General features: G+C 57.7%; 1 non-coding gene across 1 annotated transcript in view; it reads left to right on the forward strand.

Annotated features, from left to right (window-relative positions):
- The first annotated feature begins 5,510 nt into the window (after positions 1-5,510).
- The window catches only part of LOC146783216 (18S ribosomal RNA), a 1,819-nt gene continuing 914 nt past the window's right edge, over positions 5,511-6,415 (forward strand). Inside the window, exon 1 of the ribosomal RNA XR_014971379.1 lies at positions 5,511-6,415. This exon is cut by the window's right edge and continues 914 nt beyond it. This is a non-coding gene — a ribosomal RNA (18S ribosomal RNA).

Genomic DNA, 6,415 nt, shown 5'->3' on the forward strand with positions numbered 1-6,415 from the left:
GTTTCAGAATGGTCACAACTCCAGTTTACCAGAACCAAACCACAAATTTCAATAGTCACTGCCCTCCTTTTTTAAAAAGAAAACATACGCCACGTTTTGACTGTCTCTAGAAAGGTTTTCCTTTTTCCAATACCTATGTAACAGATCGAGTGATTTCAAGGCTGTTCACACGTGGCAGCACTAGACAAGTAGAGAAGAAAAAAAACGATCACTTCCACAACGCGTTACCAGTGGAAACTGCAGTTACTTGATTGGCTAGATGGACACTATAACATCAGTGTCAGCATATGTCCAACAAAAAAAAACAGTCCAGGGGTCACTCACGGTTTGAAGTATGTTCCTCATCAATAAGTTGTTGAATTGAAGCTTCATACGTTGGTGTCCTTTACTTTAAGAGGGCCATCCCATCCTCGTCTCCAGTTTTGAAGTGACAGGACACATTAGTAGATTTAAGTTGATTTATTAAGATGTCAGGAGCGACCCCTGGAAACACTAGCCACCTTCCTCTGCAACTGCCTTCTGCCTCTGTCTACATTCCACTCTAGACTCAGAGAAGGCAGGTTGCTAGGGAGCAGCCAGTGTTCCAATGCATCTCATCAAATGTACATATAAAAACACTTTAATCAGTTTGGAGAATATAACACCTCTTAGTGCACCCTACTCTGTCACATGCTTGCTACCTTTCTCTCTTCTATAACTTAACCATAACTCTCCTTGGAACTCATTAACTCTCTTTCTGCGTAACCATTCCTGCAATATCTAACCTTTTTTAACTCATCTAGTCATCCTGCTCCCATAATGACAATTCATCCTTCTCACTTCTCACAATATCTACCCTATTCCACTCTATTAACTTATCCCATTTTTATTTCATTTGCATGAACTTACTTTAATAACTCCCATGGGCTGTCATTTAGGGGTCGCCAGGGGTCACAGTTGTGACCCCTGGCTTGCTCTTTGCAACTCCTGCTACTGCTTTTGCGACCCCTAGACTCGGAGGTGGCAAACGCAGTGGCAAGACAGGCCTCGAAATATGTACTCACTACCTATAGAGAAGGTGTACAGACCACCTACATACACCCCACTGAATATAGATGCCCTGTTGACCTTCAAAAAGAAATGGCCAAGCTGGAAAAGAACAGTTCTTTGATTGGCTGAGTTACAATAGACCCAGGCTGCAGAAACAGCACTACAATTATCCAATCAGAGGGCTCCTCACCACTGTGCATTTCAAGCACTATGTTCTGTTCCATGAATACTCATTTCCCATTGTTTGATTCATTTAGCTAGGGCGGGACACACAACCTGGGATGGCACGTTCTACCTCCGACTGTTCCTCCATGCTTTATGCAGTGGCGGTCAGCATGGATCTGGAGTGGCGGGGCAAGGGGGTTGGGGGGTAAGGGAGTGTAAAAAATGAAAAATACACTTACCTCCTCACAGCTCTGTCCCACATTGTCTTTCCGTCGGCTGAACAGGAAGCAGCCAGGCTCCCCTGAGCCAATCACAATGCTGCAATGCAGTGCTGTGATTCGTCTGAGTGCCTTGGGCATGGGCATGTTCTCCATCCAGGCTGTAATGCAGCCTGGTGGAGAACATGCTAAGTGCGCATGACTATTTGACCGGCCTGAGACAGCCGGCCAAAGCGTCATGCGCACTGCAGTGTGGCCACCACTCCACAGCAGCCCTGCTTTGTGAGCAGAGCACCCGGCCCCTGCTGCCACAGCAGGAACAGATAAAATGATAATAACATCATGTTATTATAATTTTATTTTTCCTTTCATTCACTGCTGCAATGCAGTGAGGCGACGCTCCTCCGCCTTAGTGGAGGAGCCAGCACTGGCTTTATGTACCTGGTTGCGCTGTTCAGCACCGCGATTGTGCTAGAAATATCGGGCGGCATCTCCAGTCCAGTCCAGTTTTTCAAGTTGCGTATGTCCATGCATCTGTCTCGCATCAGCTGTCTGACTCACCCTACCCGAGTGTTCCACACAGCCGTGACATCTGTGGGACCCAGGTAAGTTGAAAGCGACGTTACATAAGTGCAATAAAATTGTAGTAAGAAAACTAGGGCTGGGCGTAGTTGGCGTCCTGAGGGTCTGTGTGCCCGGTACAGGGGTCCCTCGTGCCTGGACAGGCTCCCCGATCTCCCTGGCCTGGCTGGGTTGAGAAGCAGGGACCGGCCCCGGGGCCTGGGTTTCGGTCAGGGTCTGGGGTTTGGGAGCCCCCGTCCTACGGCCTGCCAAGTGTCCATCTGCCCAGGACAAGGGTCCCTGGTGCAGAGCCCCGGAGACCTGCAAGGCTCTATAGGTCCCGGGCAGTCCTCCTCCGGGCGGCTGGGCCCCAGGAGCGCCTGCGGGCCTCCCCATGCCTGAGGCCCAGCGTGGGGTCTCCGAGCCCTCCACGAGCCCTGCAGCCCGGTGCCCTGCAGCCCCGAGCCCTGCAGTCCCCGAGCCCTGCAGCCCTCGAGCCCTACAGCCCCCGAGCACTGCAAGGGCAGGCGGGAGCCCTCCCGCAAAGGCTTGGGGCAGGCAGATTGGCGTTATTTCGGTCCCGGCCATCTGGTCGCACCTCTCCCCGGGTCCTTCTGGTCACACGCAATGCTTTCCGATGGGGCGACCAGATGGGCCGGCCTGGAAGTCCCGATGAGGACTCATTTGCCTCCCGGATCCCAGCCAGGGCTCCAGGAGGTCGGGCACGTTCGCGTCTAGGGTCACCTGAGCCTCGCGGTGTGCATGGGTTCCCAGAAAGAGGGGTAGCCTTCCTCCGGATTACTAGGGGCAGGGTATGCCGGGACACCCCTCCCGGGCTGGCAGTTCTCTGCCGAGGACCAGATGGGCTATGCCCGGGCAACACCTCCCTAGGTGTCCGGGGCTCCCTCCTCCTGCCCACGGCATGGCAAAGTGCCCGGGACAGGCTCCATGGTACCCGGGCAGTCATCCCCCGAGAGCTCCGGTGGTCCTTCCCTGGGCTTGAGTCCCAGCCGGGATCCCCGAGCCCCTGGGAAGCGGAGCCCCCGAGCCCTGCGTGGGCAGGCGGGAACCCTACCGCGAAGACTCGGGGTGGGCAGATGGGAGTCCTTTCGGTCCCGGCCATCTGGTCGCATCTCTCCCCTCGGCCATCTGGTCGCGCGCAATGCTTTCCAATTGGGCGACCAGATGGCCATGCCAGCCTGGAAGTCCCGATGAGGGCTCATTTGTCTCCCGGATCCCAGCCAGGGCTCCAGGAGGTCAGGCACATTCGCGCCTAGGGTCCCCTAAGCCACGCGGTGCGCACGGGTTCCCAGAAAGAGGGGTAGCCTTCCTCCGGATTACTAGGGGCAGGGTATGCCGGGACACCCCTCCTGGGCTGGAGGTTCTCTGCCGGGGACCAGATGGGCTATGCCCAGGCAACACCTCCCTAGGCGTCCGGGGCTCCCTCCTCCGGCCCGCGGCGTAGCAAAGTGCCCGGGACGAGCTCCATGGTTCCCGGGCAGTCATCGTGCGGTCCCGAGAGCTCGGGTGGTCCTTCCCTGGGCTTGAGTCCCAGCCGGGGTCCCCGAGCCCCCGGGAACTGGAGCCCCCGAGCCCTGAGTGCGCAGGCGGGAACCCTACCGCGAAGGCTCGGGGTGGGCAGATCGGAGTCCTTTCGGTCCTGGCCATCTGGTTGCACCTCTCCACTCGGCCATCTGGTCGCGTGCAATGCGTTCCAATGGGGCGACCAGATGGCCGGGCCGGCCTGGAATCCCGGTGAGGGCTCATTTGCCTCCTGGATCCCAGCCAGGGCTCCAGGAGGTCGGGCACGTTCGCGCCTAGGGTCCCCTGAGCATCGTGGTGCGCACGGGTTCCCAGAAAGAGGGGTAGCCTTCCTCTGGATTACTAAGGGCAGGGTATGCCGGAACACCCCTCCGGGGTTGGCGGTTCTTTGCCGGGGACCAGATGGGCTATGACCGGACAAATCCTCCCCCCCATCCGGGGGCTCCCTCCTCAGGCCCACGGCATGGCAAAGTGCCCGGGACGGGCACCACATGTCCCGGGCAGTCCTCCCCCGGGCATCCGGGCCCGAGAGCTCCAGTGGTCTTCCCCGTGCCTGAGGCCCAGCCGGGGTCCCTAAGCCCCCTGGGAAGCGAAGCTCCCCGAGCCCTGCGTGGGCAGGCGGGAGCCCTACCGCGAAGGCTCGGGGTGGGCAGACGGAAGTCCTTTCAGGTCCCGTCCATCTGGTCGCACCTTTCCCCTCGGCCATCTGGTCGCACGCAATGCTTTCCAATGGGGCGACCAGATGGGCGAACTGGCCTGGAAGTCCCGATGAGGGCTCATTTGCTTTCCGGATACCAGCGAGGGCTCCAGGAGGTGGGTACATTCGCGCCTTGGGTCCTCTCTGTCACCTCGTGTGCATGGATTACAAGAAAGGGGGGTAATTTTCCTCTGGCTTAGTAGGAAGAGGGTCAGTCAGACCTCCGTGAGGTCCGGTGATTAGGTAACAGGGGAAGGCAGCACCCGGGCCCGCCTCCCGGGGCCCCCAGGGGCCCGGGTACACACCTGCCTCTCAGCCCTTTCCCGATGGTCCTTTTTCTCCGAGTTTGCTAGGTCAGAACTCCGTGAGGTCTGGAGATCCTGAGACAGGGGAAGGCAGCAACCGGGCCAGCCCGCCGGGGCCCCCAGGGGCCTGGGTATAAACCTGCCTCTCAGCCCCTTCCCGATGGTCCTTTTTCCCTGAGTTTGCTGGGTCAGACCTCCATGAGGTCCGGCGATCCTGAGACAGGGGAAACCAGCACCCGGGCCTGTCCGCCGGGGCCCCCAGGGACCCGGGTCTGCTCCTGCCTCTTGGCCCCTTCCCGATGGGCCTTTCCTTTGAGCCTGCTCGTCCCGGGAGCAGGCAGGGATGTGAAGCCAGCATCCCCCCCCGCGCAGGGCAGCCTGCCAGGCAATGCCTTGGCCGTACTCTGATCGATTGGGCACTCTCGGTCCATTTAGAGATGGACTGCTTGGCCAGCCTTGACTGTTGTTTCAAGCAAGGAGCTTCCTTCCCGCATGGACTGTCTGACTCGAGGGCCTGCCACCTGGTGGGTGGCCCTTCACCCTACTCAGCAGAACAAAGACCGAGCGGCCCCGGCAGCTCGTGTCCCCCAGTGGTCTGACCCGAGCGGAAGGGGTCGGGTGGTACCAGGTCCGCGGATGCTGCTGCCCAGCAGGTCCATAGGCCCCGTGCGCCACGCCGTCACCCCTCTCTGCCCAGCACATTTCCACAGCAGCTTGGAACGATTGTTCAGAGGGGTGTCACCACCGCCAGGCTCTGGCACCCCTGCGTCTCGCTCAGGCTGCGCCTCGGCCCGCCTCTCCCTTCCGGGGGAGACAGCTGCGCCTGCCGGTGCCCATGCGATCGCACCTCTCCACCCCTCCAGCGAGCCCTCCTGCCCAGGCGGGTGGGCTCCTTCCCCCAGCAGGCTCCCGAGAGGGAGGGGTGCGCAAAGGTTGTCCGGTCGGGGATATGGGCACGTGGCCCCCTGAACCCACTCCGTCAGCAGGTGCGGTTACAAGGTTGATCCTGCCAGCAGCATATGCTTGTCTCAAAGATTAAGCCATGCACGTGTAAGTACACACGGTCGGTACAGTGAAACTGCGAATGGCTCATTAAATCAGTTATGGTTCCTTTGATCGCTCCTCCTGTTACTTGGATAACTGTGGTAATTCTAGAGCTAATACATGCTGACGAGCGCTGACCTCCCGGGATGCGTGCATTTATCAGACCAAGACCAATTCAGGCTCGCCCGGCCGCTTTGGTGACTCTACATAACGTTGGGCACCTTGCACGTCCCCGTGACGGCGACAATAGATTTGGATGTCTGCCCTATCAAATTTCGATGGTACTTTCTGTGCCTACCATGGTGACCACGGGTAACAGGGAATCCGGGTTCGATTCCGGAGAGTGAGCCTGACAAACAACTACCACATCCAAGGAAGGCAGCAGGCGCGCAAATTACCCACTCCCGACTCGGGGAGGTAGTGATGAAAAATAACAATACAGGACTCTTTCGAGGCCCTGTAATTGGAATGAGTACACTTTAAATCCTTTAACGAGGATCCATTGGAGGACAAGTCTAGTGCCAGCAGCCGCGGTAATTCCAGCTCCAATAGTGTATATTAAAGTTGCTGCAGTTAAAAAGCTCGTAGTTTGATCTTGGGATCGAGCTGGCGGTCTGCCGCGAGGCAAGATTCTGCCTGTCCCAGTCCCTGCCTTTCGGCGCCCCCTTGATGCTCTTGACTGAGTGTCCTGGGGGTCCGAAATATTTACTTTGAAAAAATTAGAGTGTTCAAAGGAGGCCGGTCACCTGAATACTTCAGCTAGGAATAATGGAATAGGACTTCGGGTCTATTTTGTTGGTTTTCGGAACTGGGGTCATGATTAAGAGGGACGGCCGGGGGAATTCGTATTGTAC

The sequence above is a fragment of the Triturus cristatus genome, chromosome 11 (genome assembly GCF_964204655.1).
Source record: "Triturus cristatus chromosome 11, aTriCri1.1, whole genome shotgun sequence".
Lineage (NCBI taxonomy): Eukaryota > Metazoa > Chordata > Amphibia > Caudata > Salamandridae > Triturus > Triturus cristatus.